Source organism: Cyanistes caeruleus, chromosome 2 (genome assembly GCF_971803275.1).
Source record: "Cyanistes caeruleus chromosome 2, bCyaCae1.hap1.1, whole genome shotgun sequence".
NCBI lineage: Eukaryota > Metazoa > Chordata > Aves > Passeriformes > Paridae > Cyanistes > Cyanistes caeruleus.
The window spans coordinates 16,091,726-16,109,852 of NC_141702.1; the positions used below are offsets into that span (position 1 = coordinate 16,091,726).

The window sequence follows — 18,127 nt, forward strand, 5'->3', positions numbered from 1 at the left end:
TGTTGGGAGATTTGGAGGTGGGCTTAGCCATTATTGATGCTAAACCTGATATTTTCTTCTGTTAAATTGCACTAAGAGAGATGAAGTTCAGCATTACCAGGCCCAGACAGAAGCTGTAGAATATGGGAAAAGTGAGGAAAATGCTTGTTGGCACTGCATCCCTTCTCACAGACTCTTTGGAGACCACCAGAGGCTCAGGGCAGGGCGGTCTGAGATATTGCAGGGCCATGTGGCTGCTCTGTTGTCACCTCCCTCTGAGTGCCCTGCTGGCATTGTCTTAAGTCTGTGAGCTTCCTTGAACCTCTTTGGTAGATTGAGTGTCGCAAGCTCCATGTAGTCCCTGCAGCTCTTGACACACACCAGAGACAGCTCCTTTTATTTTTTAAAATGAAAGCAGAGATGCTCATCTAGTAAAGTAATTGCTGGGAGGATTTTGCCTTCTAAGAAACAAAGTATTTCTGTTCTTAATGCAAATTTAAACAAATGCAATACTGCTTTTAGTGGAAAGTGCCATGGGGTATGCAAGAAAGCTCATGTCATGAGAAAACTAGGCTGCTAATAGGCTGTCCTGGATCTTGCTGGCCACATCTTCTCTTTGAGAACTCCAAGAACCGCACAAATGTTGTTTAATTATGCTTCCACAGCTGAATACTCTGCTTACTTTGTGGGAACAACCTTCATGTTAGGCAATTCAGTGTGAAGAATGGATGTTGCAAATAGATTCCTCTCCCTTAGTTGATTTACTTCATGTGAGAGGGTTCTTATGGGGTAAAGTTTTGGGGAAGTAAATCCAGCCTCACAGATGGGACATATTCTGTCATGTGCAGGCCTCTTGTAATTTGTTTTCTCACTCCTCAAGTATTAGAATTTAGGAGCTGAATGGGAGACTTAGAGATACAACATTATTTTCCTTTAATAAGGAAAGACTGTGTCTTTCTTTAGTGTTGAATATTTCCTCAATATTTTTTTTTGTCTTTAGTCATTATAGTCCTATCACTTACCAACATTGCCTGTATAGATATCTTAGGGATTTTGGTGAGACTTGGGGCTTAGGAGGAGGAGGGATTTTGTAGTCCTGTTAGCTGCTCTGACTGTGTCCTGGGGCATTGCAATTTGGTTTTCAGGGCTCCTGTACAGTACACCATGAAACAGCTATAGGAGTAACTACAAAGAGAGGTGTAGCAACAGATGAGAAATGCAAATATGTAAAATCACCTCTAAGTTCTTTGATTAAAAGCACTCTCTAACTTTAAATTATTATTATTATTGTTTTCAATTATAATCCATTTATGGCTCTGGACAGTATAAACCAATGAGGGAGCTTTGCTTCCCTTCAGCAATCCTAGTTCTGTGATGTTATTCTCAGCTTCAGAGACTCAAATTTCCTTACATGGCTCTTCTTCCTCTCTCTCACCTACTCCCAGCTGAGACTGTCTAAAATGACTATTTCTAACAGTTTTCATTACATTAATGGCTATAGCTTATGTGTGGAAAAAAAAGGCTTTAGAACATGGTGTCATTGAACTGCAATTCTCTGAGAAATGAGAGCTCCGGTGGCAAGGCCTGAGGAGCCTGGTGCCCTGGGAACAGCACTGGCTATTGCAGAACTTGGGATGGAAATGGGAAGTCAGCAATACTTAAGGTCACCTTATTATTTTTTCTTTGTTCCCTCTGAAGATAGCAGCAATTGAATTGATTCTTACTTGAAAAGAATCAAAGAATCCTTCATTGTATTTCCATTTTACTTTTAATAACCTGCCTTCTTGTCTCCCCCCATGCCTCAAGCTGTGGTAGGATGGAGATCACTAGTGGCCCAGGTAGCATTTTGAAAGCCATGGGATATGTCTTTCTTCCTTAAAAGTCTCTCTAGTGAAAAAGGACTTCCTTATTTTCACAGGTTTGTTGTTCCCCTGTGTGGGAGGCAGTCCCTGTTTTGTTTCCTCCACTGCCATTCTCATCCCCCATATTTCCTTCACAATGTCTTCTCTGTCTTTGGGCATCAATAGCTGGGCTTCACCCTCCTCAGGGCTCCGACTGGTGGGGATTTGCCTTAACAGCCAGTCCTTTTGTAGCAGGGCCTTTTCTAAGACCTCTCACTCCCTTGGGACAATCTGTCAGCCCACACAGCTTGTCATGAACAAGGGAATAGTTGAAGGTTTTACTTAACTCACTTTCACATTTTTTCACAGATTAGTATTTTCTTAGACTCTGTTATGTTGTTTTAATTGAGTCTTGCCACCAAAACAAATGAACATTGTGTCTCCACTTCTCAGTTCCTTTATACAGCTGTGGCTAAGAGAGTTTGGAGACGGTGCTACCTGCAGAAACGTTGAAGTCAATGCAATGTATAATCGTGATGAATTACATTCAAACTACTCCATACATAAATCTGGTCACACCAGAAGAAGAACTGTGGAAAGTGTATAACATTAATGTATACTCATTACATTCCTCCTTTCACAGGCTCCAAGGCTGCCAGGCTGGCCATGGGGTGGGGAACTTGAAGGAATGAGGAGTTAGATTTAGACATTTTGCTAGAAAGCATTGCAGTTCTGCACTGGAAAGGGGATGCCCTTTAAGAAACAGCACTTCTGGGATGTACATAGGCTGCTAAGGAGTAATGAGTTCTGTGTTTGTTTTTTTTTTATTGGTGGCAGAGAAGCTTGTCCCATTTTGCAAGTTTATTGAAAAAGGCAGGAGTTAAAAAAAAACTCAACACCTTGAAAACTCAATTTTAATTTATAGTGCAGCTTTCTGCTCTCTTAGACACCAAAGACAAATTTCCTATTGATTTAATCAGGAGCAATATAAAGGCCTGAAAAGATAAGTAATGCTCTTTCTTCCTCATGTTATTGGGTTCCTCCCTGGATAGTTTTGGCTATATCATTACAAACATACACCAAGGACTGAACGTGGCCTCGCAATGAAAAACATTTTGTTTATTCAATTTGCAGATCTCAGAATGAAGGCCCTACTGGGCCTGAATTGAGGAGGAGGAATACAGAGCAGGCAGCCATGCAAGGTAGGGTGACTCTTTCCCTGAGGGGTGTCCAGAGCAGGAAGTCAGTACCCAGAGAGATAATTTTGAACTCCACTGCCTCACATTTGCCCTTACATCTGTCATATTGCTTGTCCTCAGAGTTGCTAAGTGCCCCTAAAAATCCTTCTTGCTTTAACAGAGGAGCTGGTGTGGACTTAGTCATCTGCCTTAACTCCCAGATCTGAAACTTTTGCTGAGGAACTTTGTTGGTTTGGGTGGAGGATGTAATGTTACATCAGGTGCTTTTCAGAGAAGAGTGGCACTTGAACAGCCAGCTCAAAAGGAGGGAATTTCCTTTCCAAGCAGAACGAGCAGGCAGGTCTTCTGTTGATCACCGGTTCTGTGGTTTATTTAACTGTTTTTTTTTTTTGTGTGCTGAATGCCCTAGCTGGTGATAGGGCTACCAGGCTCCATTGCCAGCAGCATACTGTGACACTAGGGCTTATATCTGACTTCCTACAGCTGCAAATGCTGACAGCACTAATATTTCACAATGCCTGGGACACAACCACTGGGATGAAGGAGAGAGTCTTCTAACTGAACTCATGCAGTGAGAGAGGCTAAGGAAGAGTGGCTTTCTGCAGAAGGGAAAGCTGCTCCCAGGAGAACTACATCCTGCTTTTAAGTTACAAAGCCCACTCCCATTGCTGAGTCCATTCTTGGCTTCTTATGCCCCAATGTGTTTCCCCCCCACACCCGCCTGATTTTTTTACTTTGTATCTTCCACTTTTCAACAATTCCTGTCTCTGTTACCTTCGGACTGAATTCCTGCAGTGGAGGATGAGGATGGAGGCAAGTTTGAGACTTAGCCTGTGCAAAGAGCCGTGTGTTAGTTAATACCATTCTTGACTGAGAGGCCTGCAAGGTCAGATCCTGCTCATGAAAGCTCCTGTTGAATCCCTTTTTCCCTGTGGTTTATACAGCTGTATTGGCATGCAGTTATCTTCCTGCCTCTGACTTCAGTTATGGCTTGCTCGTCAGCCTGCTCTCGTTATGTTAATTGCAGATGCCAGGCCCCTCCGTGTTGGGTATTGTTCTGCTGAGGTTTGGTTTTGAGAAATGCTGTCCACCCATAATTGGAGCTAAAGCAGAGAACATTGTTGTATGCAAAGAGAGAGGATTTTTAATCCTGTATAGATATAAATAATATTTTCAGTTTTAAACAAATGTGGAAAATTCTTGTATATTGATAAGCTTCAGCTTTTAATACTGTTTTGTTCTTTGGCTTTCAAGTTTTGTCTCCAGTCATGAACAGGTATTTTCACTGCTGAGACACTGCTGCTTTCTGTTGTGAGCTCTCTCTCTGTGATTCACTTCTCTGGTCTCCTAAGAAGTTGGTTTGCTCAAGGTGGCATAGCTGTTGTTATCCTTGAGAATAACACACAGGTCATGGATGATATAGATAAGAAAACAGACACTGTTTAAAAAAAACCTCAGTTCTGTGAGCCAATGTTGTTAATAATCCTTGATCTCTGCTGGCTGCTTGTAAACTTGACAGTCTGCTTCAAGGGTGGACTGTTGGTATTTTCAGTCTGAGCTAGCAGGCAGCCATGCCATGGAATGCATACTGGGATATCACTAGGATCAGAATTATTAAACTGTATTATAATCTAAACTGGGATCACATCAGAGATTTCACAGTCAGCACAGGACTCCCTCAGATCAGTAGCTGTTGAAGCTGTAGTTGGCAGTTGCAAAAAAACTAAGAATTTGAAATTGGGGTCAAAGTTGGTGACATGACTGTCTCTAATGGTGATAAATATATCAGGGATTTACAGACATTTTGGACTTTTTTAAAAGTGGGCCTAGACAGACTTTTTCTGAGTTTTCATGGTTTCTTGTGGTAATTGTATTAAACTCAGTTCTACAAGAGTAAATTGACACAGGAGAACCCAGGTAGATGGGAAACATAAGCAGAACAAAGCAAATACAATCATGTTACAAGACCATACGGGCAGAGTAAGCCCTACCTAAATGTGGGGTTTGCACCCTTGCTGAAGTTCTGCCACAGCTCAACCAGTGCACAGTACTGGATCCTTAGTGCTAGGGAAAAAAAGTCCTCTTGTGCTCTTTAGTGAAACTGCATCTGTAGGACAGGCTGTATTTATTATCTGCATGTTGGAAAATGAGGTAAAGAAAGGAAAAGGGGTATAAACATAGAAGAATGTGTATGTGTATTTTCAACACAGCATGCTACATGTAGCACTTGCAGTGGACTTCATGACTCCAGGCTTAGCTCAAATCCTGAAACTCCAAGACTGGAGATTTTCTTTTGAACTCACAGAGAGAGAGAGAGAGAGACTGAATTTTGTGTGCATTTGAAGTTGATTTCAGATGTGATCCTTGCAGTAAGAACACTTGATGGATGTCTGATCTGTGATGTGCCCAAGGGTATCTCATTCTGTGGCATAAGTTGATAATGGGCCTAGCCAGAACATACAGTGCTTGTTGTTCCTAAATCAACGCATACTCAAGGATGGGAATGAAGCTTTAGTATGGAGAAGTCAAACACCGTTTTAGGCTTTTCCCATAGGCATGAAAAAAATCTCTTGACGCCTCTCCCTTTCTAATTTTAGTGATAAAGATGTTGCTTTTGCAGGAATTTATAATTGTGGTTGGTTTCTTCACTTAGAACTTGCACGGCTTGTTTAAACAACATTGCACTTCTGGAGTTCTTTTGCAACATCATAGGAGGGCTCTAAAGCAATATAAAACAGACCAGGCCTGACCCCAGGGAAGTTAAGACATGGGTTCAAAGAGTCTTATTCACTCATTCTTTCTGCAACCCAAGGACAGCAATCGTATTTTGCACCTGGAGTACTAGTTTGTCCAAGGCACAAATTGCCCCCAAATTTTGCTTTCTGTCTTCATGCCTTTCTATGGCTCTGAAAGGATCTACAGGGTTTTTCACAACTCTTCTCTATAAAGATGCCTTTGTTTTTCCTGTCACTGCAATAAATGCCTCCCTGTGGGTCCTGGGATAAAGACGAGGATTGTACTTCTGAAAGTGGAACATCTAAATACTTCCCTTACATCACCCTAGGTTAAAGATAACATGATGTTAATTGCTTGTTGCTGTAATATTATCGTGGAAAAACGGGTGTATTTCTGAAATTCTCTGAAGCATATTGCAGAAAATCAGTACAGGTTTAATCCCATGGTCTTTCCAGACTGTCAGTGTGCCCTTGAGCAGGTTATTTGGTCTCTGGGTAACTCAATTTCTTATAACTGACCTAAGAACACTTCCTTATTATTTTTTTTTATGTTGGGGTAAGAAGTGCATTAAAGACTGTAAAATCCTTGTAGTCTGCAATGGTCAAACCATGTCAGCCATTAAGGTAGGTGTTAAGATATCTGAATACAGATTCTGGCCCGAAGAGCCTGGGTTCTCCAAGAGGTATGGCAGCCCATGCTTTCCCTGCCCGTGCCAGAATGCTGTATTGCCTTGTGTGTCACTGTTAATCAGCATTTCCCTTCTTGAAAGGATTTGCTGGAGAGCACCATTCTACTGCATCTCAGACAATGCAGGCTGACTGACATATCTGGGAATGCTCATTGCAGGCGGTGAGCTTTGAGGTGACGATAATGCCTCGTAAGGGACCTGCTAGCCAGAGATTCCTGCTGGTGCTTGGGTGTTAACTGAAGATGGTCAGGGCTTCTGTAGTGTCCTAGATCAACACACTTCATTGTAGTTCTCTGCATACTGTATCTTGCATCAGATCTGTCCTGTTAAATCAATGGAATTATTTAAATAAATTATTTTTATTAATTTATTATATGAAAAAAAAATAGAGCAAATTCCTTTGATGTGTGATATCCTAATCACACCCGTAGGGCATTAGCAAGCACAAGGCACATCTGAGGGTCTCTAATTCCCTAGTGGTGTGATTATATCTCATAATATTCACAACCCCCTGGAGCTTCTTTACTGGTATAAATAAATCAATTATTTAAGTCAAATACTTTGATCATTAGAAGCTGCCAGTGAGTGCTTGAATGCCTGAGCTGTGCAATTCACCAGGAATGATCTTGCTTCTCAAAATGCTGAGCAGCCGAGCTGAGTGCTACCAGCACTGCATTTCAATCTGCTTTATAAATTAGATTAGAAGTCGGTTTCCAATACTTCATCCTGGATAGCAAGGAAGGGAGAACTTTACAGGGGAGGAATTAGGAGATATTGCTGCCAGCAGAACCTTTTATCATTTAACACTGCTGTCATAGGTTAAATGTGAGCTACTGTTCATATTAACTAATAGCTATTATACTGAAAACTGACACAGGGATTCCAGCTAATGCACCATGAACCTGGTTCACACACACTGCATCATATTAACTATTATTTGCACATATGGATGGAAAGGAGTTTTGATTCACTTGGGATATATGGCAAATTAGCATTTTATATCATATTAATGAAGTGCTAATTGCTCCTTGCAACCTTTTTTTGTGCAAATTGAATGGGTCCTATTTGCATTGTCATGTAACTGCTGTATTACCTTGCAGCACTTTCATTAGGATGAGGCATCACAGAGTTCATCAAGGAAAAAAATATTAGTAATTGTGAGATAATTAGTTATGAAACCAGTATTGTTTAAAGTAGACCAGAAATATTGCAGTTAACTTTGGTTTAGCTTGGGAATATTTTTATTAATAGGTTTTATAAAATATCTTAAATTTTGAATGCATAAACTGACATCTTTACAAACAGAGCTTCATGCTTCAATATTTTATTTTTCAGTTCCTGTTTGTCAGGATGCTTTGCATCTTCTAATGAAACATGAAACATAGCAAAAAAATAATAAATAAGGGAGTAGTTTATTGCTGGTCATTTGTCACTAAAATGAATTCCAAGTCTGGAGCTCTTTGAAATTGCAAAATAAGAAACTATCTCTAAAGATATTGAATTTACAGGTGTCTGTGAATCTGAGCAAACAACAGCCAAGTCTGTAAAACAATTTAAGAAATGTTGAAGATGTTATAGTCCTAATAATTTGCAGAATCTTGTTAACTATCACAGATCAATTCTCCGTAAGTGTAAAATAAAGTATGTGATATTTTCAGCCAGTACAGGTGTTTTGGTGAAGAGAAACAGGTGGAAAAAAAGAGGTAAAAAAAATTGAAAGGTAATTTCATGCTAACTTGGGGATGTTTCCATGATTGTGGAGGAAGTATGATTAATTTCTGAAACCTCTGTGGGAAGGGCACTCAGACAAAATGGCATAAATCTCCATTAGAGGACTTAAGTGCTTTTGCCAAGAAAAAAGTGAGCTGAACTTTAGGTAGCCCTTTGCCAGTCAATTCAGCCAGATTTAGGGCCTGCACCTTTTCTTTTTCAATGGAGTATTGGATATGGACAGATTGCTAGTTACAGGTGAAGGTGGTGTGACAGCTTTATTGCTGTTGCAAGGGCAACATGTTGTCTTTGACGGGGAAATGGGCTGTGGACTTCCAGAAAGGTATGTACAAAGAAATGCTTCCAGATATTTGTAGTATTAAAACTAAGGTTGTTAATACTGATTGGCTAATGCTTTCATTCTCTCTCCTTTGGCTGTGTATGCTATGCATTTGTGTAAATTTAGACTTTTGTGTTTATCAAAAAGGGAATCTCATCTTAAGAGATGAATGAATGAAGAAACTGTACATAGTAAAGTCAGTCAGAGTATAAGAGTCTGCAGGGGCAGGGACTTAGGACTCACAGCTCAGACATCCTGAGTACAGAAATAATTGCACAGGACCTTGTCCCAGGCAGGCATGAAGCAAAGCAGCAAAGAAAGACCTTCTTGCTGATCTAGGCTTAAGACTTTTTCCAAACAAGAGCAAGGAGTTCAGCAGATTTTTCAGACCTAGAATCTGGATAGGTACATTTGCAAATTGGTTTGTTTTGCCTTGTATGTCATCCTGGCTTACCTGATGTAAAAAATGTGGATCATCTGGATTTCAGTTGTATTCTGCCCACTCAAGAACCAAACCAGAAATACTTGATTATGGTACTAGTTGCATCCAATTTGTACTCAGCCAAAGGACCTGTATAAGTGAGCAGAACAAAACTGCCTTTATGCTTTTGCAATATGCTTCCCAACCTATCTGCATAAGCTGACTTGCTGACTTGCTGAAGTATCGATGGGGAAAAATATTTTCTCTCTTTTTTTTCTTTTTTTTTTTTTTTGCTTTTCCCTTAAAAATGCTTTGTAGCTCTTGCTGTGGCATTCTGGGAGACTTCAGTAGATGGTTTTGAGAACACAAATATTATTTTATTGGTAAAGTCTGAGTCCATCAGCAGAGTCTTACCTGACAGCGCTGCACAAGCTTGCTGCACTGTGTGTGTCAGAGTTGAAGTTTTAATGGGCTGGTGAGTTATCACAACAAATGTGGGCCCTGTGGGGAATTGTTTACTGTGTGTCAGAAGATGAGATCCTGGGTGTGGACAGGAGAAAAGGGCAATGTGGCAACCTCAAGAATTTTATGGGTTTATGTTAAACAAACAGCTGCAGTAATATAGGAGGTTATCAGGAGCCTCAGGAGATTGAAGAGCAAAGCTTTGGTAGAGAGATAGAGGAATCAGATGCACAAACATTCTTCCCTGCTGACAGGTAGGACTGCACTGGTATACTCCTTTGCTTGTCCAAATAAGTCTGGAAGAGGAGCTGAGCAGAAAAGGGAACTTTTGGTAAATGAGGAAGGCTGCTTCTTGCTTCACAGGCCACTTCCTGTTACATGCTCATCTCTTTTCCAGGCACAGCTGGCAGGATTCCTTGCTGAGCTCCTGAAGCTGACACCAGGCTATGCAGCTGTTGAGCTCTAGTTAGAGTGTAAGCCTAACTTAAGGCTATGGCTAAAAGTCAGTAATGTTTGACACAGTGTTTGGTGACCTGTGGAAAAATGATTTCAGCTTCATTATGATTCCCTGAAGTTACTTTGCTTGGTTAGAAAAGCACTCCTGAGTTCCTCAATTTGCACAGATTTTTTTTTTTTTTTTTTTTTTTTTTTTTTTTTTTTTTTTTTTTTTTTTTCCTGTGCCTATGGAAGCAAAGCACTCTGATTGTGAAGCAAAACTAGCAAGTGTGTGCCAAGGAGAGGGGACTTCAAGTCAGGCTTGGAGACACCTTGTTGCAATGGCATGGAAGAGACTTAATTTCTGTTGCTGAGATCTGTATTTCTTATTTGTCTTAAGAAGAAAAAAAAAAAGGAAAAGAATACTTCCTTCTATGGGCTGATGAGTAAGAAGCTTTTCAGACACCTAGAATGAGTAATGTGAAAAATTAATAGTTTGTAGTCCAAAGCAAAGTTTTTGTGACCTCGGAAAGGGAGGGAGAGAGAGAGAGTCTTCAAGGGAATGACAAGAATCTAAAAATATTGATTTCAGTTTGCCATGGGAGGGAGCAGGAGAAACAAGCCATTTGAACAAGTTCCTGAAGCTTCCCACTAGCTGGAATGTTGAACAGCAGAGTGAAAACAAACATTTCTGTAAGGTTTTTCTTCTCAGAAAAGATTAAGTCCAGTCTCTCTTGTCTTACACTCTGTCACTGGCAGCCTCTGGTCCTGTGTCCTGTTTGAAACACCAAAGAAGGCAGAACTTTCAATGCTGCTGGTTTGTGGAAAAAAAAGAGAAAAGCCATGGAGGATGTTTTAATTTGGGCAGGAATTTCAGGCTGCAGCAAGATCCAGCCTGTGCACTTGTGAAGGGCTGTGCTCAGCCTCTGGGGCTGGAGGAAGACGAGGCTGCAGACATGCTCCATGTTCATCAGAGCTCTTCTAGGAGTGCTTCCATCAGGTAGCCCTCTGTCTTTCCCCCAGCTGAGTCCTCAGCTCAGATTTCATGAGGCCACATGATTTGATTCTGCATTTTGTGTGATTTCAGACCAATTGCTGTCTCTGGAATGTGCTCCTGGGTCAATAGGCCCCAAAACCCCTGTCTCAGATGGCCCACCTTTCCCTTGACAGGGAAAAGCACTGTGTGCATGTGTCTCCAGCTGGCCAGACAAGAAGGAAGCTTTGATATTTGACATGACTTCTTCCTCTTTAATGTGGGTCCAAGCAAAATCACAGTCTGTTGCTTCATATCTTTGAGAAGAATGCAATAACTAAAATAAGATGATAAACTGAAATTTGGAAATGGAAGTGGCTTAAAATCAATGTATCTGAAGGTGACTGGGCTATTAACATGAGATGAACTTTTGTGTGACCTATATGCATGCAAAGATTGATACCTATACAGGATCAAAGGAGCTTATGAAAGGCTACAGTACATGAGAGGAAATTGAAAATGTGTAGGTTGTCGATCTCAAGAGTGGCTTTTATTAGTTATTGTACATAATAAGTATTGTGTCAGAAATGAAAGGGATTAACTCTCACCCAAGGTACTGCACCTGAGCAAATATTGTCTTGCCTGGGTGAAATTTGTGCCAACACAAAGAAGACTTGGTATGAGACTATATACTGCTTAAGTCTCACTTAAGTCTTCAAAATGAGGATTATGCTGGATTTTAGTGGTACGAAAATATAAGGACAAATTTCAGCTCTTATATTGCTACAGTGTATATCCCCTGGGCTTCTGGAGTAATGCAGAGTCTCACCAGGGGACATCAAAGCTGTTGGAAAGTGCTTTCTCTGCAGACTGACCACTTTCCAGATTTGGGAGGTTTTCATGTCACTGAACTGAAGCTCTGAAAGGCTGTTAGAGAGAAACTAAATGGATAAGTGAGTTTTAATGGCTGAATGTTTTATTCTCTGCTGTGTTTTCCAATAGCTAAAATGCTTTGGTCTGTGTGAGCAAGCAGAAGAATATTTTGCTGAGGTCAGTAGGTTTTTCTGTGAAACACTGTAAATTTTGTAACAGCAGTTGACAGTTTGTTGTTGGAAGTATGAATAGAAAACTCAAAGTTTCAGAATAAAAGTAACATGTTTTCATGCCAGAGGAACAAAATTCTATATCTGGAGAACTAAGGAAATATTTTTTCATGCTGAATCCTTCTGTCTAGATCTGCTTCCAGCAGATGATACTCACCTTTCAAGCACACTCTTGCACCTGGGCTCAGTTTGTACACCTCTTGCTAAATATTTTCCAGTTTGTAGAAGAATGGTGAAATGGTTTCACAAGAACACAGACCACTGACTTGACATCTGTTCCCATATTTAATTGCTTGTCTTTAGTGATAAGGCATTCCTGTGTAAGCTGGACTGTAACCACCAGAGCAGAAAGGGGTAGGATATAATCTTGTACACACACTATTTTCAGAAAAGCATTTCCTAGGGTTATTTTTTTTTGTGATTCCCATATTTATTATGTCTCTCCTTTATCCTCCACAACATAGGCTGAGAAGAAAAGAAATGGGGAACTTGATAGTGTCTTTCTGTAAAGCTGCCTCTCCTGTGTATTAACCTGTTTCCAGGGGTATCTTGTAGTGATGCCTGTGCTTTTTTTATGTATGTTCCAAGACATGGAAATCACTAATGGGGTGTGAGAGACTTTGGGACACTGTCCTATGAAACTGTTCCTTCTGAGAGGATGTTGCTGCACCAACAATGGAATATTTTTGAGGGGCTTGTCTCACCCCCACTTCTTTTCCTTACCAAACTGTGTATCCCTGTGCCTTGCTGTATGGCTGGCTTACTAGAATTGCTGGTTAGTCTGAACGATCATTTTACACAGTTTTGGGGTTTCCCCCATTTGTTTTTTTTCTTAAATTCTTTGCAATCCAAATATATTCTGATCTGATATTGTTAGATTAATTTATTCTGTTTCTCTGTTAATTTGATTTTACACATATAATTTTAAGCAGTTTATTTTTTATCTTGCATTGGTGTAGTGGTTGTGTTCTGAGCTGAAGGTGATTAGTGATCTGAGGAATCCAGGCCAGTGCTGGTTTAGGCAAAATGGTGACACATGAATGGATCTGCTCTGCATGCCAGGAGCCCTATAATGCTTCTTTGGCATTTGAGGAGGCCATAGGGTGGTGATGGGCTCTTCTGTCCTTCATCTAATACTTTCCCAGTGTAAAAACACTGGGATTGTCCTCACAGGATCCCTGTGAGATTGGCAATACTGCTGTCACCATTTTGCAGATGAGGAAATTTTTTGGCAGAAGAGAATCGAGTGACATAACCAGCATTCCTCTAATATACATCAGATAGTGATTAGAGAAGCACAAATTCTGTGTTGATTTTTCACCTCCTTCCCAAGTTTGGCAGAAGACTTTTTATTCTACCTGATTTCTGTCCTAGTCAGAATTGTTCTGTCATCCGTTCCAAATTAATTTCTGTAACTTTCTATGATTTCCCAAATAAAAATATTGGATTGATTGGATTGCATTTGTGTCATGCTCACAATGCACATGGAGGAGAGGAGAAACCTCAGAGGGGTCAGATCATGGAAGTTCAAGCTTGCATCTACATTGTTTTGGCACTGTGAGTAAGCACAGAGCACGCAAAAGCTTTTCTGTGCGAGGTGAAGTTCTAGGGAGTCTTTACTTTCAAAAAAGAGTTTTGGAAAGCAGGATAATTCTACCTTGGTATGTTTCTGATACATCAAGGCAAAAGTAATAAAATATCAGTTTTTTTATTACTAGGGGGAAAAATGCATTTAGGTTTTTGGTTTGGCCCACTTGATCCCACATTTAAGAGAAAGAGAAGGGGAGACAGAGAAATCAAAAGTTTTCCTGTCTTAATAATTTCTAGATAAACATCACCAGTGAGCTTACTAGTATGGCATTTTCAGTGGAAATAGAGTATTTCAGCTGGACAAAATGCAAGAATGTTTTATCTCATGGAATTTCCCACTCAGGAATGGAACAATCCTTCACACTGCCACAGCTGCCTTAGCTCCTAATATGGATTTAGCAAGTAGCTCAGAAATACCCATCAGAACCCAAAGATGCAGTTGCTATGGTGGTTTTTCAAATCTTAAAGGGGTATACCAAAAAAAGTTAGAAAAAAAAAATTGCTGTAAAAATTGTTGGTTGCAAAATAGGAGGGATCCTGCATTTCCCCAGAGTTACTAGCTATTTGTTTGATTTCTCCCAGGTTCTGCCTTGAATACACTAAAAAATTTGATTCTGTTGTGTTTTATTATCACTGAGCTCAAGCAAAAGCCTTCTGTCATAGTGTCAGTGCCATTTTGCTCTTAGAGATTGTAGCTTTCATCTTGATGTTTTCTTGTGATGACACTACTCTTGTTCATCCTTGTTTTGATGTTCTTTTGATGTAGAGTGTTTTCTGAAGGAATGGATTTGCTCCTTGTTTATAATTCAAATTGCTGAAGCTTATTTTCACTGTATTTTTAATTATACAGCGTTTAATTCCAGACTTCATTTTCTTTGAGAAGAATCCTCAGAAGGGTTTTAAATACCAGGGTACCAGTTTTTGTTCAGGAAGTCTCTGAGTCACGAAGGGCTGCAGGAGACTGTGCTGAGGAGGTAACACTGCGTGCCTACCCTGATATCACACTGTTTCCTAAGTTTGTGTAATTGTTAGTGATGCAGACATGATGGATATGTGGCCTCACCTGGTACAGTTCCTTTATATCCCAATACTCACAAAATGAGTATGTCTTCATTCCTCATGCCTCTTTTGGATCTCATTTTATGCATTTCTTACTATAGAGCTGGAAGTCATTTACAAAAGGGTAAACATTTAGGGTAATATCCTAGCAGGAGTCCCAGAGTGTGTCTGTATCTGTACACCAGGCAGGGCCAGGAGCAGTGTCACTGGTGACCTGTGGAGTTTGGGTGTTGGTACACTCCAGGGACTGGTTCTGCCCGTGCCAGCCAGTGCTCTCTGCAGCTGGGCCTGGAGATGGGTCAGGGCAGCAGTGTGAGCCAGGGATTCTTCCAAGCAGGCAGATACGGATGAGAACTCCTCTTTGGGGAGCAAGCAGGACAGAGTTTAGCCATATGGACATGGGCTGTGCCATAAAACTTGTGCTCAGGGGCAGGGAATTGGCCCTGAACTGCTGTATTTTCTATTCCAAGGCAGGCCTGTTGATTTCTGTGCTGCAGTGCCAGGCCCTGAGACAGAATGCATTTACAGCTCTCTGTATACAGGACGTAATTTTAATGCTTGGCTCCTGCTGCAAAAAATGTCACAGTGAACTTCAAGAGGATTGTTTATGTCCCCAGAACCTTAAGCTGGAATAATGACTCTAATTTATTTATGCACATTTTGACAGCTTGTTATGTTTTATTCTGTAAAGCTAAATGTGGTCTCAACACCTTGGAGTTATTGCTACCAAGTAATGATGCCAGGGAGAGATAGGGATTTTTGTCTCTGAGCAGGGAAGATCTTTTTCATTCTGTAAGGACTTAACACTACTGTCCTTGTGTCTGTCTGTGTGTTTGAGAATGTACAGTGAAACTGAGGGGTGATGTGCCCTAACTGCATGACTGAGTGGGAACAGATCGACTCTACAGCAACACTGAATGCTTGAATAACCCAGAAACCAGTGACCTTCATGTGGGAGCTCTCACACTCAGCCAAGAGATGGGGAGCTCTGTCCTCGAGTAGAGACCTGTAAATGCTTGCTTGCTCTGTAATGTGACTCTGTTTTAAATCTGCTGAATGATACAGATTGGGTACCCCCTTAAGACAAATTCTGTCTCTCTTTCTGTGAAGGTCTGAAACACATAACCCCTTCTGGTCTGAAAGGGTTGCATCATTTCTGGGTGTGTTTTATGTACCCATAATATTTCCAGTGTCTAATATAAGGCTTTAAGTTTGATGATATATTGACAGCTAATCAAGGTGTTCATAGAAGCATTGAATAGTTTTGTAAATGAGTAGAATATTAGTCTGTAGAAGGCTGTTTTGACGAGGAGTTTAAATGAAAACAAAAGAAAAAAATATTAAAACCAGGACACTGGTCACTGGATTCTGTATGATTTTGATTATCTTTTCCTGTTTTCTACAGCAATATCTATACTATGAAAGAAAACTGTGAGGAAGAATCCTCAAGCACCACATTGTCTACATTTAAGTGTTAGAAGAGTTTGTGGCAGGCTTTAGACTGACTAAGTCCAGGCCTGGACTGACTAGATTTCTAAAATAATTTATAGGCACCAATCAGGGATGAGCTCCAACCCAGAAGCCATTAAGAACAGGTACCTGACCATCTTGTCTTGGAGGTGAAGAAGGTTAAATAATATAAGTAGGAACTGCTTCCAGGCAGTAGCTGTAATCTCAAAGAACTGTCCCAGGCCTGTTCAGTTGTCTATGCAGATAGAGCTAATGCAAGTTTACTTCTATGGCATATATATTGGGAAGCTCTGTTGAAATGGGGAAGGGGAGAAAGAGTGTTTAACCTAATCCAAGATATTTGGGGATGACAAAAATCACATTAACACAGACTCTTAATTACTTCCTGAATGTCTTCTAGTGGCTCTTAACAGTAGTAGCACAAGAAAAATAACATTCATGGTGGGCTAGTGTGGGTCCCTGGAGTCTCAGTAGGGACTGCTGAGAGACAAAGCTGTAAATATGTCATGATGGACTGAAAAGGAAAAGGTACCACTCTAGGGAGGAACTCTAAGCATAAGTATTGGCTCATGTTCACTAACCCAGGTGACAGGGCACCTGATCATTGCCTTTGGGCTTTCGGCTATGTTTTAATTATGTTTTTATACTTTTTCTTAATGGACTGCTCTAATAGCATAATTTCCAGGCCCAAGTTCATTTATAGTCCATGTGGAGAACATGAATAGTTACTGCTTCAGAAACAATAGGAGGATGTTACTGCTGCTGATGCAGAGGCACTGATGAGAATGACCCTATTACCATTCAGTTACTACCTCCTTAACCAAAGCTTTAACTAGGCTTATAATCCAAGAGAAAGAACTGTGGTCACATTGGTATTCATATGCAAAGACATTCACCATCAAATTCTAGTGGTAGAAGTTTGGTTTTCTCACTCCTGCTCTGAGGGAATGATCACTGTCAGTCTGACAACTGACTGTCCCTGCAGTCCAAGGAAGGAGATCTGCTTGAATGTGGAGAGTGAGCTGAATTCCCACCTTTTTTGGGTTGGCATTATATATCAGGATTTGAATCTCTCATTGTGTATGTTTCTCAGGGATGGTGAGTTCATCAGCACTTGCGTGTAGTTCTGTGATCACTGTGACAGTTCCCTGGTCTCTAAAGTAATTTTCTAAAAGAATAGTATGAAAATCACAAGTGTTAATCAGTGATTTTTAAGTAGTCAGATGCAGCTGAAAAGATATACAAGAACTTGGGCCAAATCTTGGCTATATCCTTATGTCTGAACCTTTGTAGTGTATAGCATACTCCACTATCCTTTTTGTGAGAAGGTAGAAATGGGTTCCATTTCCTGAAATACTTACCATTCCTCTTAGCAGAAGCAGAACCTGGAGATCATTGAGGAAATGAGCCATTGGGAGTCTCATCTACAGTCAGTGAAGTCTGCTTATCCACAGGCTTTTTTCACTATGGTGTTTTAGCCTTGGCTCCTAGACCTGGCCTAAAGTACCTGGGTTTTTTTTAGAAATGGCTGATCCTGACACATAGTGAAGAATGCACAGCCTATGTCTTGCCCTGGACTCTGTTTCATCTTGAAAAATACATATAGCCAATCTCTGTCCTGTCCTCTATACAGACAGAAGACACTGGCAACAAGGAGTAGTTGATGGAGTTCCTGACAGGAGATGCTTCTTTTAATTTGGTTGCTGTAGGAGTTTTTGATATACAAGCATGGTTTTTTTTTCCTTGTCTGTGAATTTGTGTGAAAATGAGTTGTGGAGCTGAGGCCTGGACAGCATTAGGAAGTTGGTGTGCTTTAAATTAATTCTCTGTACAGTCAAATGGGGCCTTTGGATTTTTGGAAAGTCGAACCACCAAATGCTTTCCTGTTTTACATACTATGGAAGGGAGCTCATCTTAATTCCTGCTCCAGAGAAATAGGCCCTGCAGGACAAGAGAGTGGTTAGATTTCTGTCACATAAGCAGATACATTGTGACAAACTTGAAAGCTCATATTTTCTAACTTTTCCATTAATTTTATAGCTAGACAGATAAAAATAGGCTGCTTTCTAGATACTCCAAAATTCTAGATAGTCTCCAAATTGTGTTCATGGGTATTCTGAG

At 40.5% G+C, this 18,127-nt stretch overlaps 1 long non-coding RNA gene across 9 annotated transcripts in view; it reads left to right on the top strand.

Moving 5' to 3' along the window:
- The window catches only part of LOC111925932 (uncharacterized), a 215,878-nt gene that overhangs the window by 128,091 nt on the left and 69,660 nt on the right, over positions 1-18,127 (top strand). The window contains exon 3 of one of the 9 annotated variants that reach the window (XR_015282776.1): positions 2,955-3,022. The exons of the other annotated variants lie outside the window; for them this stretch is intronic. This is a non-coding gene — a long non-coding RNA (uncharacterized LOC111925932). The remainder of the gene's footprint in view (positions 1-2,954; positions 3,023-18,127) is intronic. 9 annotated transcript variants of the gene reach the window in all.